At 33.6% G+C, this 23,264-nt stretch overlaps 1 pseudogene; it reads left to right on the top strand.

The window, feature by feature from the left end:
• LOC124083754 (small ribosomal subunit protein uS4-like) overlaps window positions 1-22,090 on the top strand; it is a 120,070-nt pseudogene extending 97,980 nt beyond the window's left edge.
• Window positions 22,091-23,264: the final 1,174 nt, after the last annotated feature.

Raw genomic sequence — 23,264 nt, 5'->3', positions numbered from 1 at the left:
TGTTCTATGCACTGTGAGAGTGAGGTGCGAAGTCTTTAAATATTGTAGAAACATCTATTTTTCCTTCAATTCTTGTAACTTTTGCTTCATTTATATTAATGGTTTCTAATTAGGTGTGTAAATGTCCAAACTTGTTACATATTCTTGCTTCATGGAATGTTTTATTAATATAGAATCTTCTTTGTCTTGTAATAATTTTTAATTTACTAAGAATATTTTTTTTTTCAGGTTTTGGGAATCAAACCCAGGGTCTTGCAAATGCTAGACAAGCATTAAATGATCACTTAGCTATAACCCCAATCCTAAAACTTTTTTAAAAATTTTAAATTCTATTCTAATTTTAATACATCCATCATGATCTATTTTGATTACTATTTGCAAAGATTATCTTTTTATTCTTTCACTTGTAACTGTCTTTTGGTCTAAAGTCACTGTCTTCTTGTAGATGGAGCATAGTTAAAATAGTCATTGCTTTAAATACATTCTGTCGTTATTTTTAATTGATCTTTGACATTTGATTGAAAAGTTTGATTAATTTACATTTAAAGTAATTACTAATAGGAGGGTCTTACTTCTATCACTGTGTTATTTCTTTTATATATGGCTTATAACATTAGTTCTTTATTTTTTGAAGTATGGTCTCACTTTGTGTTTAATTATTTTTGTAGTAAAATGAATAAATTCCTTTTGTATTTTTCTTTGTGTGTATTTTAAGCATTTCTTTGTAGTAATCATTAATATCCTAAAGCTATTATAGTTTTATTTAAATTTTTACCAATTTGGCTTTAGTAAAATACAAAAACTGCTTTTTTTGTAGCTATAGTCCCATAATTTTCAGTTGCTAATATCTCAAAATTACATCTTCATATGTTGTGTTTCAAAAACAAGCTATAAATTTTAAAATACATTAATCTCCTAAATTATGTGGAAAATAAAAGGAAGTTACAAACTATTGTTACAAAAATACCATTTTAAAAATTGTTTCTTATGTATTTTAATGTATTACAATCCTTTTTTCTTCATATGCCTTTGAGTTATTGTCTAATGTCCTTTTATTACAACCTACAGGACTCCTTTTAGTATTCTGGTAGAGAAAGGAAACTAGTAATAATCTTTCTTAGCCTTTGTTTATCTGAGAGTATCTTCGTTTCTCCTAACTTTTAAGTAACATTATTGTAGGATTTAAGATTTTTGGATGAAAATGGGTTTTGAATTTTTTTTTGTCTTGTTCTTTTTGTTATTTGTTTTCCATTAGAGAACTTTGAAAATATCAGTCCAATGCCTTCTCACCTCAAAAGTTCAGATAAGTAATCTTATGAAAATATTACTGAGAATCCTTTATATAGAAGGTTTATGTCTCTCTTGCTGCTGTCAAGACTCTCTCTTATGAAAGTTCGATTATATTTTGTTTCAATGTATGTCTCTTTACTTCATCCCACATGGACTTCAATGAACTTCTTAGATGTTTTTATTCATACCTTTCACCAAATATGTAGTGTTTTCACCTATAATTTTATCAACTATCCTCTCTGACCTTCTCTCCCATTTTTATCCTTTTGGTATTCCTGCAAAGTATATGTTTATATCATTTATGGTGTCCTATAGTAAAATGAATAAATTCCTCTATTCACTTACTTTACTTTATTAATAACCTCTATTCACTTACTTTACTTTATTAATATTTTTTGTTACCAAAGATTGAACCCAGAGGTACTTAACCACTGAGTCCCATCCTAGCTCTTTTCTGTATTTATTTTTAGAGACAGGGTCTTGCTGAGTTGCTTACTAAATTACTGAGGCTGGCTTTGAATTTGTGATCCTCCTGCCTCAGTCTCCCAAGCTGCTGGGATTACAGGCCTGTACCACCATGATTGGCTATACTCACTTTTCTTCAGTCTTCTTTCTTTCTTTTCATCAGTCTAGATAATTTCCATTATTCCATCTCCAAATTTATTGATTCTTTTAACTTCATAATCAAATCTGCTTTGAATTCCTCTAGTGAATTTTTAATCTTAATTATTACAATTTTCAGCTCCAGAATTTTTCTTTTCTTTATTTTTTTAGGTTTGCTGTCTCTTTATTGATAAACAATTGTGTTCATACTTAGTTTTTGTGATCTTCTCTATGTCTTTCTTTAGTCCTTTTGACTTCTTTAACACAGCTATTTTAATGTCTTGGTCTTTTAGATGAACTATCAGTTCTTTCTCAGGGATAATTTTTTTGATAGTTTTAGATTACTTTATAAAAACGCTTTATAAAAATGCTCACAGTTTTGAATGGTTAAAGTATACAATTGAACAACCCTGTAAGTTTGACATTTTGTGAGTGACCCTGGCACCATGATAAGAGCACATGAAAAGGGAAGTGGTCACATGGAAATGTAGAAAGTAACAATCTGGGAGGGGGTCAGTCTTGTTCTTGTATCACAATTCCATCCCAGTCTTGCTGTTGTGTAACTACCTCTCAAGAGAACTAACTGGGGTTCCATGAGAAGTACTTTAACCTTTTCCAAGACTTAACTATCTCCCATTAGATCCCATCTCTTAAAGGTTTAGACATCTATTAATATTATTAGAACCACACTTCAAAAATATGAAACTTTGAGAGAAATACTTTTAACCTGTATCCAAACCAGAGCAATTTATGTTGATTTTTTCCCCTTTCAATGTACCATACTTTTCTTTTTCTTCATATGTCATGTGGGTTTTGTTGTGGTTGTTGCTGATATTTTTGTTTTGTTTCCTTTTGATTTTTATAGATCATTTCTGTCATAAGGATCAGCCTGAGTTGTAAACTTAAAGTCTTATCAGGTCATTTATGAACCTGCATCTTTTTCTGGGTCGGTACATTAGCTTTTTAATTTCTTCTTATATATAATTGATTTTGAGTGGTCTTTAATTTCTTCTTATATATGATTGATTTTGAGTGGTCAAATTGTTAATTTGGGAGGGAAAGGGAGAGAGAAGGGAAATTGCATGGAAATGGAAGGAGACCCTCATTGTTATACAAAATTACATATAAGAGGAAGTGAGAGGAAGGGAAAAAAAATAAGGGAGATGAATGAATTACAGTAGATGGGGTAGAGAGAGAAGATGGGAGGGGAGGGGAGGGGAGGGGTGATAGTAGAGGATAGGAAAGGCAGCAGAATACAACAGACACTAGTATGGCAGTATGTAAAAACGTGTATGTGAAACAGATGTGATTCTGCAATCTATATACGGGGGAAAATTGGGAGTTCATAACCCACTTGAATCAAATGTATGAAATAAGATATGTCAAGAGCTTTGTAATGTTTTGAACAACTAATAATAATAAAATAAAATAAATAAATAAATAAATTAGTTCAGCTTAAAAAAAAATGGTTTAAAACGGAGAAAAAGGAAGAAAAATGGAAGAGGCACTGGCTCTTTAACTCCCATGGAAGTCACTTCAGTTCGAGTGTGAAGACATTAAAATTAGAGTTTTAATCCTTTTTCTGTTGCTATAACTGAATACGAGAGACTGGGTAATTTATAAAAGATTTTTTTTTAATTTATTTTTAGCTCACAATTCTAGAAACTGGGAAATCCAAGAAAATATAATACTAGCATTTGCTGCACATCTGGTGAGAATTTTCTTGCTGTATCACATGACAAGACAGAGCACATGTACTCAAGAGAACTTACCTTTATAGGAAAGTTACTCCTGTCACACATGAATGACTTAATCCATTTATGAAGACAGAGTCTTCATGAGCCTCTCACTTCTCCAAAATCCAACCTCTCAACACTGCTACATTAAGGAACAAGTTTCCCACATGTGAATTCCAGTGAGACATGTCCAAACCTTGAGGGGTTGTGAATGTAATAGTAGCTGCCTGCCTCCATGCTTATAACTCTTTGGTTAGAATCAGCTATCTGAATACAGATCCCATATATTTCTGGGACAGGATCCTTATTGTCCAGCCAGGATTGATAAAACCTGCTCCAAGAACTCACACACAGTTGCTTGCATGGGACTGAGGATGGCGAGAAGCTGGTACATAGCTAATATGAAGCTAAGAGATGAAATTGACCAAAATCAACTGCAATTTACCACCCAAGCCTCTTACTGGAATTTGAGAGCCTTCAACAAACTCCAGTATTCCAAAATATATGTAACATACTGATTCTGCCAGTGTAAATTTCAGCTACATGGAAAAGAAATTTCTGCTGCCTTTCTACACAGTTATCTTTCCAGAATCCTCATATAAGCAAATAATTATCAAAGCAAGAATTAAATAGAGATGAAAATATATGATACATTTATATAAGTAGTTATCTTTCATCTTTTAGATTCATATTTCATGGTTTCTTTTTTCTCTGTACAGGAACTCCATTATTATTTTTAATTGTGTAAGTCTGATGTCAACAAATGTTTTAAAACTTCTGTATGTGTGCTTAAGTCTTTATTTTGACTTTATTTTTGAATAATATTTTTTTACTGGACATTGTATAATAAATGTAAGTTTACAATTATTTTCTTTTAAAACTCTGAATGTATTACTTGGGTGTTTTTCACTTATTGTTTCTGATGAGAAATCTGCTGCTGTTTTTATCTGTCCCTTTTTTTCTGTGATAATTTCTAGAACCTTCTCTTTAACATTGATTTTGAACAGTTATGATTATGGCGCAACTTTTGGTAATTATTATATTAAAATTTATGTTTTAGTTGTAGTTGAACACAATACCTTTATTTATTTATTTTCAAGCGGTGCTGAGGATTGAACCCAGGACCTCACATGTGCTAGGTGAGTGCTCTACCGCTGAGCCATACCCCAAGCCTGATAATTATTTTTATGTGCCTTGCACCTGGGTTCATGAAACTCTTTAGATATGAGTTGATATTTTTCTTCAGAATTATCAGTTTTTCAGTTATTAACTCTTTAAGTATTTTCTGCCCCTTCATCTACTTCCTTTTTAAAAAACTCAAATTATGCATTCATTATATTAACTGATTTGGAAAACAACTTATTTATGTTCCTTCATTTATTTTAAATAATTTTCCCACTGTTTATTTTGAATTCTATATTTTCTTGTATTTAATACAATGAATATTTTATTTGCAGTATCTAATATATTATTTATATGATCCAGTATAATTTTTTATGCCATTGATTTTTATTTCTCTAGGAGTTCATTTTGGATTTTATATATATATATATATATATATATATATATATATATATATATATATATATATATATATATTCAATAGCTTTACTACAATTTTTGTATTTTAAATATAACTATAATAATTGTTCTGTCTGCCTATGTCAGTTCTGGGTCAGTTTCCATTGACTAATTTTCATTTTCATCATGGGTTGCATTTTTTTCTCCTCTTTGCATATATAGCAACGTTGATCTCTTTGCATATCTGGCAACTTTGATCATTTTGTAAATATTTTAAATTTTATTTCATTCAATGATGGATATCTTTCAAGTTTTTATGAACATTCTTGACTTTTGTTCTGATAGTAATTCATTTCCCTGAAATGTGTTCAAACCTTTCAGTATTACTTTTAAGATTTATTTTGTAAGAATAGAGTGACAGGGGCTGGGATGTGGCTCAAGCGGTAGCGCGCTCGCCTGGCATGCGTGCGGCCCAGGTTCGATCCTCAGCACCACATACAAACAAAGATGTTGTGTCCGCCAAATACTAAAAAATAAATATTAAAAAATTCTCTCTCTCTCTACCTCTATCTCTCTCTCTCTTTTTGAAAAAAAAAAAAAAATTTAAAAAAAAAAAAAAAAAAAAAAAAAAAAGAATAGAGTGACACTTACACTATGGCAATATCTGCAAGATCCTTCTGAGCACATAATCCAATGCTCCATGAATTCTGAGGTTAACACTCTGCCTTTATGATTTCTATCAAGTCACTTCTCCCTTGGACAAATTATAACTCATTTATGTGAGGATTGCTTTTAAAACTTTCATTAATTTCTTCTCTAACTAAATCAACAATCTCTGCATTTACTTCAATACTGTTTTACATTTTGGTTGTTGTAAGTTTTTAATATTTGGGTCTTTGTACATTTTTTGTGTGATTTTTGAGTACATTTAAATTAGTTTTATTTGTTTTACAGAAAATTTTTCTGAATTTTATGAAACTTTGCTGCAGGCTTCTCATTATTCCTCTTTTCAATAATAAGTGTTTATTATTGCTCTCTTACACATGCTCATCATTGTATTTAACTATGTAGAAAAAGTGACTTTATTTTTATTGTATTGTTGCTCTAATTTTTATATTTTATACAATAGGTTTCTAGATGAAATGAACTTATCCAGAACTGAAGTGAGGATTGCAATGCTCTAGATTTCAAGATAAATGCTGTGATTGGTAAAACTTTGGGAGTAACATCCATTGGGAGTGGTTAAGAAGGCAGACTGTGGTAGATTTTACTGCCTAAATGATTTGCTTTCTTTAAAATGTTTGTGTATTCTTTCCTCTTGCTATAGTCTATTCTTTACTGTTGCTATAAGGATTTTAGTTCCTCCTGGTCTGTGAGAGAAATACCACATCATATTAAATTTGGATATGGCCATGTCAAATAATAATAATAATTATATTATTAATATAATAGTTGTTGTTGTTGTTGTTATTATTATTATTATTATTATTATTATTATTTGTAGTGGGGACTGAGCCCAGAGACATTTTACCACTGAGCCACATCACCAGATTTTTTTTTTCTTGCTGACAGGGTTTTGCTAATTTGCTTAGGGGCAAGATAAGTTGCTAAGGCTTGTCTCAAACTTGGTGATCCTCCTGCCTCAGCCTCCAGAGTCACTAGGATTACAGACACACTCCACTACTCCTGGCTGTTGTTGACCATTCAAATGTGAGCAAATATAGCTCAGACTATAATAGAGTAGCAGTGGTACGTTCAACTTTCTATCTGCTAATCTGATTTTTTAATGACACAGATGTTTCAACCAAAGGTTATTCCTTTAGCTACATCCTTAAATGGGAAGACACATGCAGCAGTGTAGCAGTTATAACCACATAGACTCTGACAATATTTTATGTCACTGAGAATTTAGAGCTGTTTGCTAAGCATAGCAAAGCTATCTCACACTCTCAAAGCTATCTCACAGAAACCTAAAAGAACAATTACAAAACAAATTTTAATCGTCGGGGGATGGTTGATAGATGGAATAAAATTGTGCAAATTCCTCTATCTTTCATAGTTGTGATGCAGTGCTTGTTTTTCTATATTGAAGTAGTATGCTAAAAATAGAATACATGACTATAACCATTTAGCAATCTTTTTTAGTCCTCTTCCACGCTTATCAGTATTAAGTAATATTTATCAGAAGTTTAGCAAACACATACCCATTGTAGTATAACTTTGTAGCAACTCATATCATCATTTTTAGTTTCTTTTTATATTCTTAAATCTGGGCTATCCTTGTGTTATGTTCTGGACAAAGAAACACAAAGGAAATGAGAGTGTGCCAGCTCTAAATTTAGGCATCCAGTGGTACTGAATACTTCTGCCTGTATTCTTGGACTCATGCCACCACAATGAGCAGGATAGCCTACTGGAAAATGAGAGACCGGGGGATGCTAGCCAGCTCACAGTCCCATGTAGGAGCCATTGCGTGCGTCTTTTCCCAACTTCACATTCAGTGACATCACATTGGTAAATCAAAATTTTCTTCAAAGCTTAGTGTTCATCTGCCTCATGGATCAAAATATTTTCTCAATTTTATCTTTTCATATTGAAAAGATATTTAGTTTAGTCAGTTTTTCAACATTTAAAAGCTCTGTATTTCTGGAAACGTGACTGCTTTTTTCCTAAATTTATCTATTTCTTTTGGTAACTTTCTTAAAGAAACCATGAACAATTCTACCATTATTCTTTAAGTAAACTTTCTATCTAAGTGTCTTGGATAACCAATATTTCTTCTAACTTATTTCAAACAAAAGTTTTTATGAAATTTTAACCACTGAAAATATTAGCTTTAAATAAAACTTTTGCTTCATAATCTGCTGAATTTAGAAGCCAATAATATATAATTTATTTTTTAAAGCAACACTCTACTTCTGATGCTATGAACAGGGGCTCATCTCCATATTATCTTCCTTGCAGAGAATGAATTCATGGCGATACCACTGTCTACAAAGATATAGGTTGTTGTGGCAGTAGAAATGAGACATGGAAAAATATGTGTTATGTCCTAGTAGTTTTTCTTCTAAAAATAAAAATCTGACTTCATATAATTCCTGGTATTGCAAAGTTAAACCTATGATTTCTTCAGAAAGAAGTGAAGTGAAAAGTCCAAGAATAACATTAATCATTACCATGGTAACTATTAAAAGGACATATAATAGAAGAACATGTATATAAGATAGAAAGAATGGCATGATTAAAGTAAGAAAACCATGGCAGTCATTGAAGAAAGTGTTCATTAGTTTTCTGGTGCATTGATATAATCACATGCAGAGTGCAAGATTGGGTATGAAAAGAGAGTCAGCATTTGGATGCCTGCCACAGAGAGCATCTATGGCCAGATAGTCTCAGCAAGCACAGCAGGAATAAAGACAGGAGAACTACAGCAGTTCCCAGATGAGTAACTATACGTCTTTTTCCATTATAGCAGAGGAAAAGGGAACTTTGAATAGTGAGAAGAAGAGTAAAAGAGGCATAGCTTCACCCTTACTCCATCTGCTTAGCTTTTGGCAAGAGGAAGCAAACATTTAAATGCAGGTTAGGTTGAAATTTTTAAGGTTGGCTAAATCTTTGTCTCTAACTGAAATGATGAAAATTTGAGGAACATACACAGGAATTTGCTATTTTGAAATTGGAAGGGGATTAAAAATAAATCTGAATACAGTGGTTGTGTACAAGTAAAATGAATACTGTCAATTTCTACTGTTTGTGATAGTTACAATCTATAAAGTCAACAAAAATACTGAATTAGTAAATACTGAACCTTTAGTCCAAAGAAAAACACAATAATATTCCTGACTGCCTCTAATTACAATATTCTTATTAACTATTTTGTCATAACTTTGTTGTGTGTGTGCTTGGGGGTGGGATGGAGTTTTAACACAGGAGAGTTCTATTGCTGAACTATATCCCAGCCTCCTACCTCAGCTTCCGAAATCTCTGTGTTCACAAGTAGCCATCTGATTTGTGTGTGGATTGAAGTGAGAGGTGTTTTGCCACTGAGCTATCTCCCAAGTTGTTTTTATATTTAATTTTAGTCAGGGTCCCATTAAGTCAGTCAGAATCTTTCTGAATTGCTGAAGCTGACCCCTAACTTACCATCCTTTTTCCAGTCATAGAGTAGAGTTGTTGGAATGATAGGTATATGCAACTGCTCCAGATGGGTGTTTGTTTTTAAAGCTATTTTATTGAATACATAGTTGATTCATTGGTATTGAACTCATGGCCAGTGGCGCTATTAACTCATGCCTAGTTGCACTCCATCTAATGTATTTTATTGGTAAGGCGCATCATAGACCTGCACTTAGAAACTCTAGACAACACTTTAGAATTAAGCTTGAAGACCACTTTAAATAGAAACATCAGTGACAAGAAACCCACACATATGTATGAAATATATAGTGTAAACTGTAGTATGTGGCTTAAACAAGCTGGAAGATATATATCTTTGGTTGACCTCAGCTAGGAACATGCACATTGGGCAGCTCAATTTTTTCACTCCTCTTTCCTTGTCTGGAAATGATCATTGATTTGGGGACCAAAAATAAACTTTAGCAAGTAAATTAATGTATAAATACATAATATGTAAATCATGAGATTTGAGTGTGTATAAAATACCAATGATTATCATATGTAGAATGTACCTTATGGGACACATGCTCAAGTTATGATGGTGGTGAAGAGACTATGCAATAAAGTTTATTGCCTAGTGATGAATGCAAACCCTATAGACAGATTGCAAGGATTTAAATCGAAGCCCCTAAAGCCATCTCTCCAAGTCTGAACTCCTTTGTATGTAAGGGTAATGCTACCTATTTCATTCAGTTTTTGTGATACTTTAATATAACTTATACACATGTATGTGTATATATTTACATGTGCTAAAGGTTGTATAATATTAATCTGTAGAAAGTTTCAGAGTAGCCTCCAGAATGGTAAATGTTTTGGAACTGAGTTTGAAATAGGAATTTGCTATGCATATGTGCACATTTGGAGATGGAGTCAAGCTACACAGAGAGAATATCTACAGAAAGACATGAAAACAAAATGTCTTCTGGTATTTTGGTGGGCATGTAAGAGATCTAAAATGTGATGAAAAAGTCCAAGATTCTTAGATGTATTTTGAACCACGAGAAAAAAAAAAGCTATTTCTGAGGTTGGAGTATGGAGTTCTAGTTTGGAGTTTGAGAAAAACAACTTTGAAGAAATATTTAGTTAATTTTGAACAGATAATGTGGATCAAAATTCAAAAGAAAGAACTACAAAAAGGTATCAAAAGTAGAAAAATACCTAAGTCCTCTAACTATTTGGAACCTGCTGCTGGAGGGCAAATATTGTTATGCAGAAGGAAGGAATCTAGAAAAACTTGGTATTCCAGAGGAATTTTGATGGGTCTTTTCTGGATTTAGATGAGGATTGTGGTGCATTTGTGGATACTATGTGAAACAATATTACTGAAAAAAAATTATGGCGGAAAATTGTGAGGAGGCCCAAAGTAGAAAGAAATTTATCAATTCCAGATTTAGAAATAGGCATGACCATAATTTGGTTGTTTTTTGAATCCTGAGTTTTAAATATGTTGAGTATTATATCCATTTAGATGAGAAGTACATTTTTAATTTTATTTCACCGGTAAGGTATATTTTTAATATTCAAAGGAAACCTTTGCCTATTAATTTTTATCCCAGTAACTTATTTTAGTAGAAAGTGATTATAAAAGAATACAAAGAAACTAAATCAAACAGTAAAAAGAAATGAATAAAATAAAATATTGTTTGAATTGAGTAGTCATTTCTGATTAGTTTCAAAAGCTTTGGAGTTTTAAACAAACTCACCTGAAATAGTTCTACAATCCCATGAAGTAGGGGCAGGCATTATAATCTTTATATTACAGCTGGAAATCTCAAGGCACAAAGCCATTTAAGTGATATGTCCAAGGTCACTGAGCAAGTCACTGGTGAGGCCAAAAATAGAATCCCAATTCCTCAGCTAGTTTTTGTTCAGGAGACCATATTGGTTCTTTTATTACTCTGAGGTAAAAATTTAGCTTTATATCAGAGGCTTTTTCCCCCCTTATAAGCCTACCTAAAAATCAACATTTAAACGACCATTCTATTGCTATTAAATCAAATCATATTTCATGCTTGAGATTTTCAAGTTACTCTCAGAAAAGTATTTTCTTTTTGTTTAAGAGAATACTATCCATAGGTAGTTTTTCACTGTTATCTCAAATCATAAAACTTTTCTTCCTCCCCTAAATATTTAATGGCTCTATTTAACAATGAATATGTTCTGGTTTCTGCACAAGGAAATGCAAGCCATAGTAATTGGCTTTTCCTTCAGACAGCTGAGTCAGCAAGAAATCAGGCAGCCTATAGAAACCTTTTTATTTGCTATCAGTTTTTGAGAGTTTCAAGCATTGAAATATATTGAAAAAATATGGGAGCCAACTAAACCATGAAAATTAACCTTATATCTGCTTTATATGATGCTTGAACCTCAAGATTTGTAATTCCTTATCTGTGGCTGCTCAAACAATTTTCTGGTTCACAATGCTGTAGGTGCAATAGTAGGAAAGGAAAGTGGATTATAGTTTCGAGTACATATTTGTGTAAAAGTACTTGTATTTTTCCAGTTATAAAAAGAATCCTATTCTCCTCTTGTGGGAATTTTTGACAACTAGAAATTCTATTTTTTTAGATTCCTATCTACATATATGGTTTTTGTGTAAAATAATTTTATAAGGTTCAAACTTGTTAAATATGTTCATATACACAAAATAAGACTATAAATGTGTTTAATTTGTCTTTATATAAATATAATAATAAATAATTATATTAGGCCTGGAACGCCTTAGACCTCTTTACATATAATATTTCATTTATACTCATCACAACATTATAAAGTGACAATTATTCTTATCTCCATTAACTTAATGAGAAAATTGGGACACTAAAAGGTTAAGTCAATTGCCTGAAGTTATGTAACTTGTCAGTAGTAGAGCAGGACTATAAACAGAAGTAGCTTAGGTCTCCTGCACTTTGTGGGAAAAGAAATCATTGGCAAACAGATGAGTAAAATAAAATACAAAATCTAGTGGTTTAGTTAAAACTGACTAAAGACACAAACTGAGATAAAGAAATTGTAAATGTCTTTCACAGGTTATAGAGAGAGTCAGTTCCTAAACTTGGGGTATGATTTAAGTGGTTTTTCACTATAGCTCTCTTGAATAAATATCATCAGACAATGTCAACATTTGCAGACTAAGTAAGAACTATCTTTTATACTAATTATGCAATGAACAGTTACTCTAATTAAACATCTAGTTGCTGAGCCATTTTTCAGCTGAGATAATTTAAAAGATTAGGTAAATAAAATATTTTTTATTTGTTTAATTTTCTATTGATGTTCAAACTTAGTTTTGTTTTTTGTTTTTGTTTTTGTATTTAACCACATTTAGGGACTTTCATACTTCCATAAGGTTGGTATTCAATAACTTTTCTTCACTCTCATTTATTATTCAAACTACTTCTCTCTAAATGCTAATCAAATGCCTTTTGTTAAGACAATTAGATCTGTAAAAAGCTACATTTAATAGAAAGCATTAGTATTTATCTCAGGGGAACTTTTTGTAGGATTTGATACTCTTTTTTTATTATTTTTTATTGGTTGTTCAAAACATTACACAGCTCATGACATATCATCTTCCATACATTTGATTTAAGTGGGTTATGAACTCCCATTTTTTACCCCAAATACAAGTTGCAGAATCACATCGGTTACACATCCACATTTTTACATAATACCATATTAGTGACTGTTGTATTCTGCTACCTTTCCTATCCCCTACTATCCCCCCTCCCCTTCCCTCTCATCTTCCCTCTCTACCCCATCTGCTGTTGTTTAATTCTCTCCCTTGTTTTTTTTTCCCCCTTTCCCCTCACAAACTCTTATATGTAATTTTGTGTAACAATGAGGGTCTCCTTCCATTTCCATAGTTTCCCTTCTCTCTCCCTTTCTCTCCCCCCACTCGTCTCCGTTTAATGTTAATCTTTTCCTCATGCTCTTCTTCCCTGTTCTGATCTTAGTTGCTCTCTTCATATCAAAGAAGACATTTGGCATTTGTTTTTTAAGGATTGGCTAGCTTCACTTAGCATAATCTGCTCTAATGCCATCCATTTCCCTGCAAAATCCATGATTTTGTCATTTTTTAGTGCTGCGTAATACTCCATTGTGTATAAATGCCACAGTTTTTTAATCCATTCATCTATTGAAGGGCATCTGGGTTGATTCCAAAGTCTAGCTATTGTGAATTGTGCTGCCATGATCATTGATGTGGCAGTATCCCTACAGTATGCTCTTTTAAGGTCCTCAGGGAATAGACCGAGAAGGGCGATAGCTGGGTCAAATGGTGGTTCCATTCCCAGCTTTCCTAGGAATCTCCATACTGCTTTCCATATTGGCCGCACCAGTTTGCAGTTCCACCAGCAATGTACAAGTGTACCCTTTTCCCCACATCCTCGCCAGCACTTATTGTTGCTTGACTTCATAATGGCTGCCAATCTTACTGGAGTGAGATGGTATCTTAGGGTGGTTTTGATTTGCATTTCTCTGACTGCTAGAGATGGTGAGCATTTTTTCATGTACTTATTGATAGATTGTATGTCCTCCTCTGAGAAGTGTCTGTTCAGGTCCTTGGCCCATTTGTTGATAGGGTTGTTTGTTATCTTGTTTAATTTTTTGAGTTCTTTGTATATTCTGGATATTAGGGCTCTATCTGAAGTGTGAGGAGTAAAGATGTGTTCCCAGGATGTAGGTTCCCTATTTACCTCTCTTATTGTTTCTCTTGCTGAGAAAAAACTTTTTAGTTTGAGTAAGTCCCATTTGTTGATTCTAGTTATTAACTTTTGTGCTATGGGCGTCCTATTAAGGAATTTGGAGCCCGACCCCACAATGTGTAGATTGAAGCCAACTTTTTCTTCTATCAGGTGCAGAGTCTCTGATTTGATATCTAGGTCCTTGATCCATTTTGAATTTACTTTTGTGCATGGCGAGAGAAAGGGGTTCAGCTTCATTTTGTTGCATATGGATTTCCAGTTTTCCCAGCACCATTTGTTGAAGATGCTATCCTTTCTCCATTGCATGCTTTTAGCGCCTTTATCAAATATAAGAAAGTTGTAATTTTGTGGATTTGTCTCTGTGTCCTCTATTCTGTACCATTGATCCACCTGCCTGTTTTGGTACCAGTACCATGCTGTTTTTGTTACTATTGCTCTGTAGTACAGTTTGAAATCTGGTATCGCTATACCTCCCGATTCACACTTCCTGCTTAGAATTGCTTTTGCTATTCTGGGTCTTTTGTTTTTCCATATGAATTTCATGATAGCTTTACCTATTTCTACCAGAAATGCCATTGGGATTTTGATTGGCATTGCGTTGAACCTGTAGAGAACTTTGGGTAATATCGCCATTTTGATGATGTTGGTTCTCTTGATCATTTTTCTCTTCTGGAAATTCCTTTGGGTTTGACTCCATTCTATTTTGTTTCCACTAGAAATTTTTTAACTCTGCTTCCTCTTATTTCTCTATGAACATTCCTTTAACAAATGTTGATTTTTCTCAATATAGAGTTTGCAGGATCAATTTTTTTCTTTTTTTTTCTCTATAAATATCTCATAGGTAAGTGTGATCACATCTTCTGTAATAAACATGTTTGGATAACTCTGGTAGGGACCATCACACGTGTATATGTGCACAGAGAGAGAGAGAGAGAGAGAGAGAGAGAGAGAGAGAAACAGTGAGCCTCAGATTTCACTTATTTATTGTGTTTTCTCAACTAACCATTATGGAGGATAGAGAGCATTTAAATGTAATAACCAGAGTTAACCATATGGAGACAAAGCACTTAAGCTGAAAACTAAGGCCTTAAAACAATCCTGATATATGAATGTTAACTTGCATATTATTTTTCAAAAAATATCTTTTAATAACTATACTCAAATGATACTATGTAGTTACATTATCCTGCTAAATAGAAAGAAGGTCATTAAAAAGCCAGATCCAACAATTTTTCTAGGTCCCTTTCAGATTCCCATTTAAGACTGACTTGAAAAAAATCAATGCTTCAGTCTCAAATCAGTAATATTTTCTCCCTATTATTTCTACTTGCAGTATCAGCTAACTTTACCTTGACCTACAGAAAGATGGAGATAGGAAACAAAAATTATGATCCATACTTTGGTGCTTTATACAATTTTCTTTCCTCCTTTTTAAAAAAATACTCATTTGTCATTTTAACTGAGCCCTAAGTAGGAAAAAAACTCATTTTAGACGATCTTCAGCTGATGGCCTTTATATTTCCCAAATACCCATCTCCCTTTACCAACTTCACTCTACAAATCTGTAGGTGAAATGGAATACTACCACCTCCAGTTTTGTCTACTCTTTTTAAGACTTTTGGGTTCCTGCAGATTGTTACCCTATGGAGAAACTTAGAAGAGGTATTCTTCTATGTCTTCTACAATCAGTGCTCTTTCCTCTGTTCCTTCTCCTTCCAATTATTCTTTTTCTCTATTCAGTTAGCCTATCATTAAGTCCTCCTTTTAAGCAGATACATGAACAAAGAAGCAAAAATATTTGTTTTGCCAATCTTTAGAAAGAATCTTACAGAACCCCAACTCATGTCTTTATAAGGGAGGGGTCTATGAATAGGAAGCTCTCTAAATGTCGTTCAGAGTTTTATTTACCACTACTTATATGAAAATATGCAGGGATATTGAATAGGTGACCCATGTTTGTTCTCTAACTTGTACTTCTCAATCATTCCAACTGCCAGTGTCTCTCTGAAAAAAATATTTAAGACCTTAGATTCTCGCCTTAGATTCTCACCTTAAGCCATAATTTTAGAACAGAAGCAAGCATCAATGATTTAAAAATATATTTTGATGAACAAAAAGATAATTCATGGGAAAGGAATTAGAAATTGTAAAAGCTCTGAAGTAGGAACTCACTTGGAACTTTAACAAAGACCCTGACTTAGTTTTTGATGTTTAGGTCCTGCCAGTTTTTATCACTTACTATTCCCTTTTCTCTTCTATTCTACATCTGAGAAAGTTAATAAAAAGACTAGATGCTTCCTTCTTTGGAAGGGGCAGGAAGTTCAAACCCTGAGAGCCTCAGCCCATGCACAGGGACCTTTACCCTAACTTTATTGCCTAATCATAAAGAAAGCCAAGTCAAACTCTTTTCTCTACTTTCTCAAGCCACTGTTTTGGATTTGTATGGGAAGATTTCCCTATTTTCTGCAGAAAGCTTCATTATGGGAGTAATATTAAAACTTTTCAGAGCCGCATGCTGTGGGTGTTATTTAATCAACTTCAACACCATACCAAAGTTCATGTAAGGGTTGTCCTTCTGACATCTGTGGGATGAACAAAACCATTGGAACTATGAGGCAGATGGTCTCTTGTTCTCCCTTGAGTTAAGACATAGAATCCAGAATTCCTCTTTGTCAATTTAGGTCATGGAAATAAGAGCCCCTTTTCCCCAAAGTCAACCATAAAAATTCACAGTATAAATCTATTTTTTAATACAATTTTCTGTTAAGAATTGGCCACAAAGACATTTTCAGACTTAACCCTAGTTGATTATAAGTCATAAGACTCCGTCCCATTGCAGAAAATGTCCTGTCTCATAACCCTAAAAAGGATTGCTTCACAGAGAGCCAAAAAGAACATGAACACATACACCTGTGTTGGTTTTCCGCCAAGTGTGTTACTATTAGATTTTAACCTTATTGTCTAGTCATATTTCTACATGGATTTCCATGTTTCATCAAACATAAGCATGAAAATGGATTGTTTAGGTCTTTGAATCTTCCTTCTGAAGGTTGAGGGGATACATGAAACTATGATTGGATAAACTTATTGCAGATTTATTAATCTTTCCATTGCCAGTTTATTTTAGCATACTTCAATATCGAACCTTTTGCGTGAAAGTTTGAACCTCCTTATAATATGTCTCAATCCAGCATTAGCTCTCATCCTATTAAATATTCAATGAAAGAAAAAGAAAATGACCCAATGCAATGTCAGGAAACATTGGTGATTGTCACATGGAAGACGAGTAGTTCCTGTGCAGCAGATGATTGATGATTTAAACAAATTCCTTTTTATTCTTTCTTTCTCTTCCACCTCACTAAGGAGTTCAGGATGAAGAAAGTGGAAAAATAAAAATAGGACATTAATAGAATTGCTGATGTGGATAAGGTGAAAAACTAACATTACAGAAGAGTTGATGTGGATAGTCTTTAGTGTCTTGATTCATCTCTTTGCATCCTCATTTCTCTCATGAAGGACCTTATCTTGCTCTATTAGTAATGGTTCCAGGAAGTAGGCATGCATTGGTGAGAAAGATGTTTTAGGAAGTGTTTTAGATAGCTTTTTGTAGCTCAGACTGAAATACCTGACAAGAACAATTTAGAGCAGAAGTGCTTTTGGAATTCATGGTACCAGAGTTTGTGTACGTTCAGCCAAATCCATCTGGCTCCAAGCAGCTGAGCAAAGTGAAACAAATCCTGGGGAAATAATTTCCTGTGCAAGGAGAGTGCCTCCAGCATGTCAAACTAGTTTTCTTTTTTTAGTGCCTTGAGGCTTTCATGGACATGGTGTTGCTGATTCCTGAGATGCCTTCCAAGCATTGTTCCTATTGTATCTGTGCAAAGTACTTAGTTTCTCCTTGGTAGTGATAATCTTTTCAGCAATCATACCTTCCTTGGCCCATTTTATATGTGCTTCTTTTCAGAATAAAATGCCAGCTTGTTCAGTCTTTTTCTTCTGCTTTCCAGTTGTCCTGAGCTGATCAGCTTTTCTCTACCATACTCTTTCACCATGAAGTAATCTTTCAACTCTTCAGGCCCAGAGAAATGGAATCCTGCAACCATGGATTAAACATCTGAAAGCATGAGCTGAAATAAATTATTTCTTCTCTAAGTTGTTTTGTCAGGTATTTCAGTCACAGCAAGCGAAAGCAGTGACAAACACAGGCAGTGACTGGTGTCTTCCATAGAAATGAGGAAAGGGGAGATATAAGAATTCCCAGGAATATAAGACAAGTAAAGAATCCTTTATTTAAATTTTTCTGTACAAAGAGTATTTCCTGAAGAGGAGCCTTAGGCTGTTCTAACTTTTTTTCACTCTGCCAAAGGCAGTTTAGAGCATTTGAGAAAGTTCATGTTTTTGTTCAGCTTTTCTGTCTGTGATCAACCTCTCTTTATTCTAAACCATTTGAGACTTAGTTTGATGGATTTAAAGTTATAATAAACATTATTTAAAGTTATAATAAACATTATTTAAACAAATAAAGTGTTGAAAGATAAGTACAAAATGAATTATTTTATATAGTGTACATTAAAATACATTAATGTCTGCTTTAAATAAAATGAAAAAATTGCATGTTTATTATCTATTTCAGAGTTCTGAAAATTAAATATCAAATGATCCTTAAGTCACTGTTTTTGATTTTCATTTCTTTTCTCTTGTTTTTTTTTTTTTTTTGTTTGTTTGGTTGGTTTGGTTCTTTATTATTTATCTACATCAAAAGTTCTTTCTGATTTTTCTTTTGAATCCAGATCTTGCCAAGTAGCTTAGAGGTCCACTAAGATGCTGAGATTGGCCTTGAACTTGCCATCCTCATGCCTTTATCACCATACCTACATTAAGTCTCTAGTTTTTTTTTTCTTTTTTGTTTATTGAGGATTGAAGGAAGAATGCTTTTCCAATGTAATACATCATCTGGCCTTTTTTATTTTTTATTTTGAAGCAGGATCTCACTAGATTGCCTAGGAGCTTCCTAAGTTGCTGAGGTTGACCTCAAATTTATGATCCTCCAGCCTTAACCTCCTGAATTGCTAGAATTACAAATTGAGTTATTGCTTTTTGATTCAATAAATAGTAGAGAAGAAAAGGTTACTTTTAATTAATTAATTAATTTTGCAGTATTAGTGATTAAATCCAGGGACACTTTACAATTAAGCTACATCCCCATCCCTTTATGTTTATTTATTTATTTTTTTAAACTGGCCTTGCTAAGTTTCCCACACTGGCCTTGACCTTGCTGATTCTGTCCTCAAATTTGCAATCATCTCTTCTCAGCCACCTGAATCATGGGGATTAGAGGTATACACAACTGCACCTGGATAAAGATCACTTTCAAAATTGCCTTTTCATTTTACATGTAATGTTTATTCAATAGAGAATCTTATTAATATTATTTTCATGTTTTTAGAAAATATGGATATGGTTTAGTTGTCAGTTACTAAAAAAAATATTTAATTAACATCTAGTAAGTTACTTGGCAAAAAAATGGTATGTGAAGATAGAAGAGAAACATTTAGGAAAATAAAACATAGGCATGAATCATAATCTTTATTCCCCAGATACTTTTAAACCTTTCCCTTATTTCTCCAGAGATGCAGGATATATATAAACAGTATCTCTGTGCCTTTGTCGTAGCCATCATATTTTAGCAAAATTGATGATTTATCATCTGTTCTTGTCATAAAGTTGTAAACACATTAAAGGACAGATATTATTGATTGTTTTTTCTCTCTAGATCTCCACTGCTAACCTTTCTGCCTGCTAAATGATGGGTTCAATAAAGTTTTGATAAGTAAGTGTTGAATTAATGTGGACCAAAAGGAAACAAAAGAGTATAAAGTAAAAATACACAGAAGTCTATCAGAAAGAGGAAATAAATATTAGTTTACAAGAAAAAACACTAAATTTATCTTTTTCGAAAGGTATGAACAAGAAACTCATAACATTGAGTTACAAGAGCTGCAGATGATTCATAGGTGGGATTTCAGCTTTCAGCTTGATCTGCGAGAGAGCTAATGTCTGAAGAATAAAAGAAGTTACCTTAATACCCATAATTTCACTACAAGGTGTCCTGTTGTTTGGGTAAATATTTAAATTACAAATACTTCTCTAACCTTCCAAAGAACAATAAGAAGTTCTTAAAAATAAAAGGATTTGATAGGATACATGAAGATAGATATAAGCCTGGAAATTACCTGTAAATCTGGAAATTAGAATAATCTACAGCTTCATTTTTACATTGGAATTGAAAAACAGCATTAAAGTTTCTTGCAGGGCTGGGGTTGTGGCTCAGTGGTTGAGCACTCACCTAGCATGTGCAAGGCACTCAGCACCACATAAAAATAAATAAATAAATAAAATAAAGTTATTGTGTCCAAATACAACTAAGAATTTTTTTTAAAATTTTTTAGAGATTACTACTAATGGCTATCTTGAAATACAAAGCTTATGCTATTTCCCTTTGTTGTTGTTTTAAAAAATGTGTTGTCATCTTTTCAGTTGTTTACATTGAAGTTTTAAAATCATCAGTGATGGTGCCCTTTACTTCATCTCTAAATATAATTTAATTCCTGCTACGGTTTGCACGTGTCCCCCTAAAGCTTATTTATTGAAACCTTAAATTCCTCAATGCAAAAAAATGAGAAGTGGCAGTGTCTTTAATGAAGGTGATCAGGCCAATAAGAGGGATTGATGCCTTTCTCATGAGAATAAGTTCTCATTTTTAAGGGACTGATTTAGTTAATTTGAATGCAAATTGTTAAAAAGGAGTCAGCCTTTCATGCTTTGTTACTTCTATATGCTCCCACTTGTTGTCCTGCTTTCTGCTCTGAGTTGAAGCTGCATGAGGACCTTATCAGGTGCTGAGTAGAGTCTGGTGCCATGTTCTTATATTTGCCAGTCTCCAGAAATATGAGCCCAAATGTCTTTTATTTACAATTTACTCAATGCATAGTATTTTGTTATAGAAACAGAAAATGGATTAAGATAGCCTCCCAAACCCGTCAATTCTCTTTCTTACCTGATGCTCACTTATTATCTTACCTGTTTCTGTGGTATTTCAGGAGAGCATCTATCATGGCACTAAGACACTTGAAGTAATGCTTCTCATAACTGATTGTGCATTTAAATAATAGGTGAATATTGGTAACATCTACATCTTGATTGAGCAGTTCTGGGGAAGATCCTAAAATTCTTGTAGGTTCTTCTGAGCTTGGGCCACATGTTGTGAAGAAAGTTTTCAGTGGTTTCACCAATGTCCCCAACACTGCCAACCATATCATTCCAAATTAAACAAAAAAGGAACAATTAAACTCACTCCATGTTATAAATATAAGGGTCCTCTCTCGCAATTTCTGGGGACTGTGCATAGTCGATGACTCTGAAGCCGAGCCAACACGCTGGTGGCAGGGAGCTGGATGTGTTGAAAAACCTATGTGACCCCGCGCAGACCCTTGGAGAAATCCTGCTTAGAGCAAAAACTGAAGCTGATTGATGAGTATGGAACAAACACAAGGTCTGGAGGGTCAAATTTACTCTGTCCAAAATTCGCAAGGCTGCCCTGGAATTGCTGACGCTGGACAAAAAGGATCCCCAACTTCTGTTGGAAGGCAATGAATGCCCTGCTGCGACAACTTGTCCGCATTGGGGTGCTGGAGGAGGGCAAGATGAAGCTGGATTACATATTGGGCTTGAAGATTGAGGATTTCTTTCTAAAAGACCTGCAGACCCAGGTCTTTAAGATGGGCCTTGCCAAGTCCATCCACCATCCATATGTGCTCATCTGTCAGCTCCACATCAGGGTCCGCAAGCTCCTATGGACATCCAATCCTTCATTGTCTGCCTGGACTCCCAGAAAGAAGCACATTGAATCCAGGTTTATTCTGTCCAGTATGATTTTAGATTCTGAGGTTATTCTCTCTAGGTTTCATATGGGGGTGGCCGACTAGGCCACCTGAAGAGGAAGAATGCTAAGAAGGGCCAGGCTGGGCTGGGGCTTGTGATGATGAGGAGGAGGATTAAGTGCTCCCCTCCTAGGCTGGAGGACTTTTTTCCCTCAGATAATAAAACAGGATCAACACTTTAAAAGGGGGAGAGGAGACTAGGGGTAGGGGGAAAGAGGAAGGAAGGAGGGAGAGAGAGAGAGAACAGAAAAGAAATAAGTATAAGGGCATAGAGAAAATGTTCTAGTACTTTTAAAAATGCATTTTAATGGAAATTACAGTATTTGAAATTCTATTACATTCTTCTTCTGTCTATTGAGTAATGTAACTCATGTATTTCTGTTTTTATTTTTGCAAATAATATTTTGTGTTAAATCTTTACCCCTCTTTGCAAAACGGTCTTAAAAACAAAATAAACATTATTACATAATTGTATCTGACTAGAGTGTTAAAAAAGACAAAAAATGTAAAAAAAGTTTACTTTTCATTATAAACTAATTATTTAGGCTAATAGTCAAGGCTCACCATCAACTGACTCCATCTAACCTAACTGACTTTATCTTATATTTTCTAAATCTTGAACTCTTTATTTTATCTAAATAGGTCTCTAAACTACTTTGGAAAATGTTAAATGCATTACACACTTTTTTTTGGCCTACTCTTTTATTTGTTATAAGTAATACTCATTGACTATTCTGTCCAGTATAATTTTAGATTCTGAGGTTATGTTAGTATACAAGACACATGCAGTTCTTTTTTCCTATGAGATTCACAGTTCAGTAGGAAGACTGGGATACTTTTTACTTTAATTACATACACGATATTATCATGATTTCTGTTTTCATAATATGGAAAGACTTCCATATTATGTGTAGAAGCCATGCAGGTGGGGTTAATGTATGTTTCAGTGGAGGCTTTTCTAAATATGAGACACTAATTTAAAACCTGAAGAATAGTAGGATTTAGACAAATGAAAGTTAAAGAGAATATCTATGACAATCTGGACACAGGGAGAATTTGAGCATCTCTAATAAAATGAAGTCCAAAGCAGACAAATTACCATGAATGTAGTTGAAATGACTTGATAGGCCTTTGGAGAAATTGGTAGTGACTAGATCATATAAAGTTATAAAGGGTGGGTAAATAATTTATTTTTTCTAAGACTTTAATCATTTTCCATCCACTGTCTTAATTTTTTTTTTTTTTTGGGGGGGGGGTTCTGTGTTAATTCTCATCTTCCAATTTCTATTGCC

This window comes from Marmota monax, unplaced genomic scaffold, assembly GCF_021218885.2.
Source record: "Marmota monax isolate L192 unplaced genomic scaffold, Marmota_monax_Labrador192_F-V1.1 WCK01_AAM20220418_F8-fsc00016, whole genome shotgun sequence".
NCBI classification, from domain to species: Eukaryota; Metazoa; Chordata; class Mammalia; order Rodentia; family Sciuridae; genus Marmota; species Marmota monax.
This window is presented reverse-complemented; position numbering and strand designations above follow the sequence as displayed.